This window comes from Trachemys scripta, chromosome 3 (assembly GCF_013100865.1).
Source record: "Trachemys scripta elegans isolate TJP31775 chromosome 3, CAS_Tse_1.0, whole genome shotgun sequence".
NCBI classification, from domain to species: domain Eukaryota; kingdom Metazoa; phylum Chordata; order Testudines; family Emydidae; genus Trachemys; species Trachemys scripta.
The window spans coordinates 193,292,712-193,304,169 of NC_048300.1; positions in this window are offsets into that span (position 1 = coordinate 193,292,712).

An 11,458-nucleotide genomic window follows, 5' to 3' on the forward strand; every position below is an offset into this window, starting at 1 on the left:
ACCTACAGGGACTAAATTGGCAGCACTGTGTTCAGCTTAAATTAGGCACCTATCCTGATACTTCTCCATTCAAGTCAATGGGATTGCCATGGACTTCCATGAGCCTAGGAGTGACTCCCTACCCCCACATGTAAGTCATTTGGAAGTGCTGAGCATGATAAACTCCCATGGAAGTCAATGGGTCCCCAGTGCTTCTGAAAATCAGGCCCCTTTTCTTGAAGTCTCTCAATGTGGATTTAGGTCCCTAACTTTAGACACTCCAGTTTGAAAACTTTGCCCACTCTTCTTCTGATGACAAATAACTTCTTTCCTTTGTGCAGGGTATGGTCAAAGGATCCAAATGCCTCCCTGTGCTTCCATAGGAGGTTACTGCGTGGAGGCTTTAGAGATATGTCTCTCAGATGAATACCTACGTGGAGCCTGCCCCAACTTCATAACGCGGTGCTGCAAAAAATAGAGACTGTCCAATCTGCTGAAATCCTGGAGGGAAACCCTCGACCCACGGAAAGAAATATTTGTCCCTCTCACCCTCCTTTAATAAAGAGGTGTTGTTAAATCGTCCATTTTTGGTAAGGAGATCAGTCTTGGTTTTGTGTGTGGTTGTGACCCTCTGCACGTGTGTGTGTGTGTTTGTGTGTGTGTGTACACGTATGAGCAGGCCTGTGTGGCGAAAGGTGGAGCGTTTCCTTTATTCTTACCTATGCACACTCATTCTAATAGCATGTGACAAGGAGGTACAGGACAGAGCCGCTGTGTTTCATTCAAAGCCCCGTACAGTTATTACTTGAGTCAAGTTCTGAATTTCATGAGATTGTGCTCTGGGTCTCTCCCAAGAACTTGAGGGGAAGATTAATCCTACATAGAGCACATTGTTTGCCCCTTGGCCTGGGCTGATGTAGGGCAGTATCACCTACAGGCCCAAACTGCACAGCGCACTATTCTAACACGTGTCCCAGCGGTTGTACTCTGACTCACTGGTGGCCAAAAGCTGCTGAATCCCACTCATTGTAAATCCCTTATATCTGGGGCTAACTGTGCTAGCCAACCGGCAGGAAGGGTGTAATTCAGTGCAATTGCAGAAAAAATCCTATAGCCTTTCAAGCCACTCCGAGCTGCTTCTACTCTCTGTGTGATCTACAGTGTCAGGAAATGTTAGCCCGTCCGCCTGTCCAACAGGAAATGGGACTCGCTAGAGCTGGTTGTTTCAGGTGTACATCAAAAATCCACTTCTTATTAGAGATGATGATAATATAAATTAACCAGTGCTTTTAGAAGCAGGAAACCATACAAAACTATGAAATAAGACGCTAACCACAGCATGGTCATTCCTGGCCGGGGCAATGCTTGTTCCCATCAGCAAAACCGAGCGAGCCTTGGAAAATCACCTAAATCTAGGAAAGTTATAGGTCCAGACTTTGTCCTCACGTACATCACTTTAAATCCAGAATAGCGCCACCTAGGTAGAAGGCATTATTATGGATTTACACTGTTGCTAGCTGGCACGATTTTATTGTGAATCTGGACAAATTGGGGGTATTTTTAAAGCCCCAGTTCTGGGAGAAATCTGATTAGGTGAGAATCCCAATTTTCATTTCAAGGGGGAAAAAATGAGTTTCTAGCCTGCACTATCATGGAGCAAATGTTGAAAAAGTGACCCAAGTGCACTCTAACGGCCTGAAAACCAGAATGCTAATGAAAAGAAACCACGCGGAGTTAGCTAATGTTTGCAATTCCTGTGCGAATCCTAAAAGGGCTAGAATTCTAACGACCGTGATTCTTTATTTACGATGGGGCTCACACCGTGCTAGGTACCTCCCAAACATGCAAGAATCCCAGGCCCAGTTCCAAGAGACTCACAATATAGACAGACAGTGTTGAGAGGGAACGGAATCACACTAGGCAAATTATAAACAGGTCAATTTGTTTCGGTGTAGGCAGGGTGGCGGAAGTGGGTCTTGAAGAGGGACTGAAGTATGGAAAGTATCTGAATACTTTATGGAGGGGATGGTATTTCTAGTAGGGATAAGGAGGTGCTGGTTCCGTTATACAAGCCCAGGGTGGCTGTACTGTGCATAGAGGGTGTGCATGGGAAAAGGCATTGGGGGGTCTGTGCGACATTATTGCTTTAGTTATTGAATGTAGGATTTATTCTTGCCCCAAAGCCATGATTAAGGTCAGTGCATCACAGCGTACAAGAGACTGAAGTCCTTTAAGTTTCATTGAAGCCAGAGTATGGCTGGAGCACTGCCCTAGGGCAGTACTAAGAGCTAGTCTGTGCACCCATTATCCACACCAGTGAGCAGTTATTCAAACAAGACGCCCCAGTGACCTCCCCAGTTGATTAATGTATGACCTGACCCATTCCTGACTGTGTGTGGTATTCACGCTTTAACAGCTTTTAATGTTGTTCTGAGCCAAGGGCTTGATCACAGCAATGTACACCTGGCCCTTGTACAATGCACATTGTTCATTGCCCGCCTTAACCTTTTCTTTGATTTTTTTTTTCCATTGGAAATTGGCAGAAGTCCGTCTGTCCCAGTAAAATGGTTCATGTTCCCGTGCAGGCATTCTCTCCTTCTCCTCTGATTGGGTCAGCAACAGAATTTTGATACCTGACAAACTAGTGCCTAGCAAATCAAAAAAGCATCAGCATAGAGTCTAATGAATTATGAATTCACAATGATCTTGACAAATTGGAGCATTCACTAAAGACAAGTTCACAGAACTACATATATGAGGGAAGAATCATGCACAAATCCAAAATGGGGAATAACTGCTTTGGCAGAAAAGGACCCGAGGGTTATAGTGGCCCACAAACTGAATATGAGACAACAGTGTAGCACTGTTGTGAAAAAGGCAATTGTCATGCTGTGGTTGTGTTAACGGGAGAGTTGTATGTAAGACACAGGGAGTAATATTTGTGCTCTATTCAGCACTGGTGAGGCCGTAGCTGCAGGAATGGGTTTAGTTCTGGGTCCTGCACTTTAAGAAAGATGTGGACAAATTGGAGAGCCACTAAAATAAGAGGTTTAGAAAATCTGACCAATGAGGAAAGTTTGTATGAACTGAGCATGTTTAGTCTAGAGAAGAGAATTCTGTCAGGAGCTGAAACCATAGACGTCGACTTTCTAATGTGCTGGGGGGTGCTCCCCCCTGGCTCTGCCCCAGGCCTGCCTCAACTCCACCCCTTCCCCCAAGGCCCCACCCCCGCCCTGCCTCTTCCGGCTGTATTCTGCCCCCTCCCCCTGAGCACACCCCACCCTCAGTCTTCCCCCTCAGCACCTCCTGCATGTGTGGAACAGCTGATAGTGGCGGGCGGGAGGCGCTGGGGGGGAAGGGAAGTAATAGTAATAGGATGAAATTTAATAGTGAGAAGTGTAAGGTTATGCATTTAGGGATGACTAACAAGAATTTTAGTTATAAGCTGGGGACGCTTCGGTTGGAAGTAACGGAAGAGGAGAAGGACCTCGGAGTCCTGGTTGATCGCAGGATGACTATGAGTCGGCAATGTGACGTGGCCGTGAAAAAAGCTAATGCGGTCTTGGGATGCATTAGGCGAGGTATTTCTAGTAGGGATAAGGAGGTGCTGGTTCCGTTATACAAGGCACTGGTGAGACCTCATTTGGAGTACTGTGTGCAGTTCTGGTCTCCCATGTTTAAAAAGGATGAATTCAAACTGGAACGGGTACAGAGAAGGGCCACTAGGATGATCCGAGGAATGGAAAACCTGTCGTATGAAAGGAGACTCAAGGATCTCGGTTTATTTACCTTAACCAAAAGAAGGCTGAGGGGGGATATGATTGCTCTCTTTAAATATATCAGAGGGATAAATACTAGAGAGGGAGAGGAATTATTTCAGCTCAGTACTAATGTGGACACGAGAACAAATGGTTATAAACTGGCCGTCGGGAAGTTTAGGCTTGAAATTAGATGAAGGTTTCTAACCATCAGAGGGGTGAAAGTTCTGGAACAGCCTTCCAAGGGAAACAGTGGGGGCGAAAGACCTCTCTGGCTTTAAGATTAAGCTTGATAAGTTTATGGAGGGGATGGTTTGATGGGATAACGTGATTTTAGTCAATAGGTCAATAACGGGCCATCGCTGGTAATTAGTAACAATGGTCAATGATGGGATATTAAAAGTTACTCCAGAGAACTTTTTCAGGAGGGTCTGGCTGGAGAATCTTGCCCACATGCTCGGGATTCAGCTGATCACCATATTTGGGGTTGGGAAGGAATTTTCCTCCAGGGTAGATTGGCAGAGGCCCTGGAGATTTTTCGCCTTCCTCCGCAGCATGGGGCAGGGGTCGCTTGCTGGGCAGGGGTCGCTTGCTGGAGGATTCTCTGCGACTTGAAGTCTTTAAATCATGATTTGGGGATTTCAACAGCTGAGTCAAGGGAGAGAATTATTCCAGGAGTGGGTGGGTCAGCTTTTGTGGCCTGCATCATGCGGGAGGTCAGACTAGATGATCATAATGGTCCCTTCTGACCTTAAAGTCTATGAGTCTATGAGTCTATGATGTGAGGGGGGCTGCTGGTGTATGCTCAGCACCCTCCATTTCTTTTCTGTGGGTGCTCCAGCCCCATCCCTGGAGCACCCACACGGTTGGTGCCTATGGCTGAAACCTTGTCTAAGGGCTTCTCTAGAGTAGGCTCCCGTTCACATACCAGTATAACTATATTGGTTAGAAGTGTGATTTGTTACTGGTATAGTTATTCTGGTGGAAACTCTAATGTAGAAACATTATATCAGTATCAATGTGCTTAGGCCAGTGTAGCTTATTGCCTTTCCTGCAGCTAACTAGCGTTAGTTGTATTGCTGTAAAAACACACCTTTCTTAGCAGTTGTTCAGGAATAATTGCTTTGTCTGGTTTTAAGAAGGTATCAATTAGATCAAGTTAGATAACTCAATTGAACAGCATGACTTTAAATCCTAGTCCACACAAGGCCTAAGCTTTGAACCAGTGGCAGGAGAGCACAAAGAAGGATCCCAAGATAGAGCAGGTCGGGAAGTTACTATTTAGCAAGGTGGCTTCATGGACTTTCAGATAAATAAATAAATGGAGATATCCAATCTCCTAGAACTGGAAGGGACCTTGAAAGGTCATCGAGTCCAGCCCCCTGCCTTCACTAGCAGGACCAAGTACTGTTTTTGCCCCAGATCCCTAAGTGGCCCCCTCAAGGATTGAACTCACAACCCTGGGTTTAGCAGGCCAATGTTCAGACCACTGAGCTATCCCTCTAGATGCTGTAATAATTCATCCAGTTGTTTCTATCTGATAATGTTCCTTTTTTTCATACAAGGAGTCAACTCCCAGTTTCCACGTTCTAAAGAGTACAACATGTACATTTGGGTTCAGCGCCGGTTGGCGCGGCGGCCATATTGAATGGGAGCTCAGGGAGTGGGTCAGGAGGTGGGAGTGTGGCCAAGTCACAAGAATTAACAGAGAGGCCGTTCCCCTCCGAAAGGGAGAGGCAGACAATCAAGGTACTACCCCAGAGGTGGGGGAAGGAGAGACAGGTACACCAGCATAATTGGGAGCCAGGAAGAGTGACCTGCAGTATAAAGGGAACTAAAGATTTAAACGTGCAAACAGGGAATGCTGCTATTCAGAGGGCAATGCTTTAAAGCGTCCAGTATTTGCTAAAATGTTTTATTCCTATGACACTGTGTCCTTCAATTGTTTTATTTGTTGCCTCTTTTTGGCTTCTCTCTAAAGTAGCCAACACTTGCATCACGAGGACCCCTGGAGCACACCCAGCTCTCCTAGTGCACCCGCTCTGCCTGGATAGAGAGGAATTGTTACCTCCTGGTTTTAAACATGATACTCTGGGCGTTTGCTCAGGGCAACTAAAGTCTGCAGCTGCTTATGGGGATTTCTGGCTACAGATTGCATCAGGTGCACCAAGGATCCCATAAGTCAACACTTCACAGCCCACAGAGCCCTATAAATACTGGGGCTCTCTGTCTCCATCTGTTAAACAACCTACGACTCGCTCTGCCTGGTGCCTCTTCTCTGCAGTCATGCTGAGATCCCAGCCGACCTTCAGCCATGAGGGGCCTCTACCTGCTCTTTACTTCCGTCGTCCTCCTCCTCCAGGCTGCTCCAGGTAAGAGATAATAATCCCTCCAGGTTATTTTACTATTTAGGTTTTGTGTTGTGATGGCACCAAGAAGCTTCAACCAGGAATCAGGACCCCATTGTGCCAGGCATGACGCATACCTCATACAAGAGATGTCCCTTCCCCAAAAAGCACACAAGCCAAATGTATGGTGCAGATCAGTGATCTCTGTTGGTGTAGATCAGTGCAGCTCCACTGAAATCAACAGATGCATCCAGGAACATGACTGATACCTCCAGCTTCACAGGATAAGCACGTTAGGGAGAGGTCTCTGATAAGACAGCAAGCGATAGTTATCATTGCACTGACATCAGTGAAAGGTGTACAGGCACAGTTCTGTCGGTGCCATTGTTTCTGGTCTGTCTGTTGCAGGTGCAACAAAACAACAATGAAAAGCTTAGATTTTGGAGACTGTATTAAAATCTTGACGTCAATGGAGCTCCGCCAATTTACATCAACTGACGTTCTGCCCAAAATATTCCAACTCCTTTAGATTTAATTAAAGGAAAGCTCCACCCAGCCCCTCAGCCCTGAGTTCCCACTGTTCACAACCTTCTCAGTGTCACATGCTTTGGAAAATAAAGGATTCAGCTGCAGATGGGGTCGGCAACTTGATTGCTCTGAGATGACATCCACCTTGCTGTAAAAGAGTGACTCCATTTCTGGCATTACCCAGGAGAGAGCCCAAAGCCAGAATCACAAAGCTAGTTTCTAGCCAATCCTGCAAACAATTGTGTGTCCTTAATTTACTCACAAGCCAATTTAATCATCAAGTACCAAAATTTAGGACCAGATCCGCTGCTGTTGTAAACTTGCATTGAACTCAGTGGAACTACACTGACTTACACTAGCTGAGGATCTGACCCTATGTTTATACTATAACATGTAAAGCACACATGCTGTATTAAATTTGCTCTGCTGTCGCAGTATTTAGATCTCAGAGTTGACTGGGTGTTTCTGCAGATGCCTGTTAAATTTGAAAAGTGTTAATACAAATGATATTTTTTTTAATTCCCCCTTTCTAAATGATTTATGCTCAGATATAGGACATGCAGGATGAGTGCTTTTAAATCAGTCTGGTTTTTGTACACAAGTAAATACAATACATTGTTGCAGACTGGGCATGCATTCAGGTGCCTAGCGATGCTGACTAGGTCCTGGGGGTGCTCTCCCTCCCAGGACTCTCATTTGGGTGAGAAATAATTTTGGGGATTCCCAAGCTTGCTATAGTCTTTATGATCTCAAACATTTTCCCTGGTTGCCAAGTGAATTTGTGTGGACCCCTGCTCCTCTTTAGGTGCACACAAGCTGATTTTCTTCCCAGCTGAGCTCCCATTAACTTCAGCGCAGGCTTCATGTTCTCATCCTAAACGTAGGCACCTACCTCCCCATTTAGGAACTTAAATGTGAACTTAAAAACCGCGCTGAGCACCCAGAAGTGGAGTCAGTGGCACTGATAATTTATGTGACCTTTCGGAAACCCAGGTCACTTCTGTTTAGATCCCTAAATCAAGATTTAGGGGCTTAACTTTGGCCCCCCATGTTTGAAAACGTTGACCACTGCTCAAACTTTCTGTGCAGCTATGGTGATCAACAAATCTTTTCTTTTTCTCTTTCGTCAGGGATGGCCTACACATACCTTCTGCTCTCTGTAACTCTAAGGGTTCTGCATCCTGTCTCTGGACCTATGTTCATCTGGTTTATCCTAGGATGCATTATGCCTTGGTTCATCACCTTTTTGCTATAAAAGATAGCAAACACGCCGAGCTGAGGAAATGCACAGTAGGGCACCTCACTGCATTGACAGAGAGATTTGCACCCCTTCTTATAATAAAGTCAACATGTGAAATCACATTTTTAGATGACATGAATACGGCTCTGTGTGTGTGTGTGTGTGTGTGTGTGTGTGTGTGTGTGTGTGTGTGTGTGTGTGTGTGTNTGTGTGTGTGTGTGTGTGTGTGTGTGTGTGTGTGTGTGTGTGTGTGTAAAGAGTGACAGTTCCCTTCAGTTTTCCCTGTTCATGCCCATTTCTTCAGAGTGAATGTGGAGGTTCAGGATAAGGGAGGTGAGTTTCATGCCCCAACCCATTGACTCCAGGCTTGGGGCATGTTTGGATGATTTTCAGCCCCCACAGGAATTCCAGGGTAGGCCTGAGGTGTCGCAGGATTAGGCCGATGATTTGGAGCCATAAATTCTCATGTGATTTGGCACCAGAATGGGAGCCGTGCTAAGAGCCACGTGCTCAGGGCCAATCTCTGGGCTCTGCTTCCTTCTGCTGCTGCATTCGGCCAGCAACTGTGCAAGCCAGCAGGACCATGCCCAGATGGCTTCACCTCAGAGCGATTCCCTTTATGGTCCCCCATATGGAACTCCTCAGAGGCCGGGTCCTGGGCCAAGGTAAGAGATACCTCCCCTCCCCCTTGGGCCCTCTGGGGCTCGGGGCACTAGGGCGGTGGGGGTTAAGAATTCCTACAGAGCACAGGGCTGAACCCCATGGCCTGTACAGAGCCCTGGTTGGGAATCTTGCCTGCCTCGGGCTGTGGGCCGTGCCCATGTGGGGCTGCTCACTGCCCTGCGGGACTTGAATTGGTGGTGGCAGCAGCTGTTAGATATGCCCTTGGCTGGCTTCATCCCAGCCAAACACTCCTCTGGGAGTGAGCCCAGTCCACTGCCCCCTGTGGGGAGGATTTTACCCGGTGACCCTGCTTTGTTGTGCAAGTCTAGTTGCTTCTTACTCTTGGCCCACCACTGCTTCTGCAGGGCAGTTGGGTGGCTGGGTTGATCACCCTGATCTGGGCCTGGGCCTGAAGCTCCCTGGCTCGGTTCTTGCTCCTGGTACAGAGCCCCTTTCTAAGGAGCATTCCCCATGCTTATGATCTCTCCCTAATCCCCAGTGCCTGCCGCCTAAACCTCTTCAATGCAGAAACGGGCACTTTTGAAAGAGAAAATAGAAATGTCAGATCATGGTCATTAGCTAGTATGTCTGTTGTTCATGCTGCCAGTGACTTTATCCCTCTGAGAGGTGGTCAGCAAGAATGATATAATTAAACGCTTACTGAGGAGTGTCCATTTCCCCTCCATATAACTCTGCAATGAAGACAAGTCCTTGTGCATTATCTGGCTGTAAAAAACATAATAGAGACAAGACACTTTAGTTTTACTGCTACATCAGCTCAGGACAACCCTGGGTGGGGGTAGAGTTCTGATCTTGCCCAGCTATCTTGCAGTAAACACTAGACGTGCCTTGCTTCAACTGATATTTTACAGCATGGTAACTGTGTTCATGTCCCCTCCAAGTTGCCAGTCCCATGTGCAGCTGCATCCTTTATTTTCCAAAGCATGTACTGCTGAGAAGGCTGTAATCAGTAGGAACTCAGGGCTGAGATGCTAGGTGGAGCTTTCCTTTAATTAAAACTAAAGGAGTTGAATATACTGGGCACCACGTTTCAGGAAGGATGTGGACAAATCAGAAAAAGTCCAGAGAAGAGCAACAAAAATGATCAAAGGTCTCAAAAAAAATGATCTGTGAGGGAAGATTGAAAACATTGGGTTTGTTTAGTCTGGAGAAGAGAAGACTGAGAGGGGACATAACAGTTTTCAAGTACATAAAAGGTTGTTACAAGGAGGAGGGACATAAATTGTTCTTCTTAACCTCTGAGGACAGGACAAGAAGCAATGGGCTTAAATTGCAGCAAGGGAGGTTTAGGTTGGACATTAGGAAAAACTTCCTAACTGTCAGGGTGGTTAAGCACTGGAATAAATTGCCTAGGGAAGTTGTGGAATCTCCATCATTGGAGAGTTTTAAGAGCAGGTTAGACAAACACCTATCAGGGATGGTCTAGATAATACTGAGTCCTGCCTTGAGTGTAGGGGACTGGACTAGATGACCTCTCGAGGTCCCTTCCAGTCCTACAATTCTATGAAATATACTCAAAGTTCTTTTCTACAGCCGTGTGATGGGTTCAAGCCCTGCTTCAGACTGATTCATAGATTCTAGGACTGGAAGGGACCTCGAGAGGTCTTCGAGTCCAGTCCCCTGCCCTCATGGCAGGACCAAATACTGTCTAGACCATCCCGGATAGACATTTATCTAACCTACTCTTAAATATCTTCAGAGATGGAGATTCCACAACCTCCCTAGGCAATTTATTCCAGTGTTTAACCACCCTGACAGTTAGGAACTTTTTCCTAATGTTCAACCTAAACCTCCCTTGCTGCAGTTTAAGCCCATTGCTTCTTCTTCTATCCTTAGAGACTAAGGTGAACAAGTTTTCTCTCTCCTCCTTATGAAACCCTTTTAGATAACTGAAAACTGCTATCCTGTCCCCTCTCAGTCTTCTCTTTTCCAAACTAAACAAACCCAATTCTTTCAGCCTTCTTTCATAGGTCATGTTCTCAAGACCTTTAATCATTCTTGTTGCTCTTCTCTGGACCCTCTCCAATTTCTCCACATCTTTCTTGAAATGCGGTGCCCAGAACTGGACACAATACTCCAGCTGAGGCCTAATCAGCGCAGAGTAGAGCGGAAGAATTACTTCTCGTGTCTTGCTCAAAACACACCTGTTAATACATCCCAGAATCATGTTTGCTTTTTTTGCAAAAGCATCACACCGTTGATTTATATTTAGCTTGTGGTCCACTATAACCCCTGGATCCCTTTCTGCCGTACTCCTTCCTAGACAGTCTCTTCCCATTCTGTATGTGTGAAACTGATTTTTCCTTCCTAAGTGGAGCACTTTGCATTTGTCTTTGTTAAACTTCATCCTGTTTACCTCAGACCGTTTCTCCAATTTGTCCAGATCATTTTGAATCTGACCCTGTCCTCCAAAGCAGTTGCAATCCCTCCCAGTTTGGTATCATCTCCAAACTTAATAAGCTACTTTCTATGCCAATATCTAAGTCGTTAATGAAGATATTGAACAGAACCAGTCCCAAAACAGACCCCTGCGGAACCCCACTCGTTACGCCTTTCCAGCAGGATTGGGAACCATTAATAACAACTCTCTGAGTACGGTTATCCAGCCAGTTATGCACCCACCTTATAGTAGCCCCATCTAAATTGTATTTGCCTAGTTTATCGATAAAAATATCATGCGATACCGTATCAAATGCCTTACTAAAGTCCGAGTATACCACATCCACAGCTTCTCCCTTAGCCACAAGACTCGTTATCCTATCAAAGAAAGCTATCAGATTGGTTTGACATGATTTGTTCTTTACAAATCCATGCTGGCTATTCCCTATCACCTTACCACCTTCCAAGTGTTTGCAGATGATTTCCTTAATTACTTGCTCCATTATCTTCCCTGGCACAGAAGTTAAACTAACTGGTCTGTA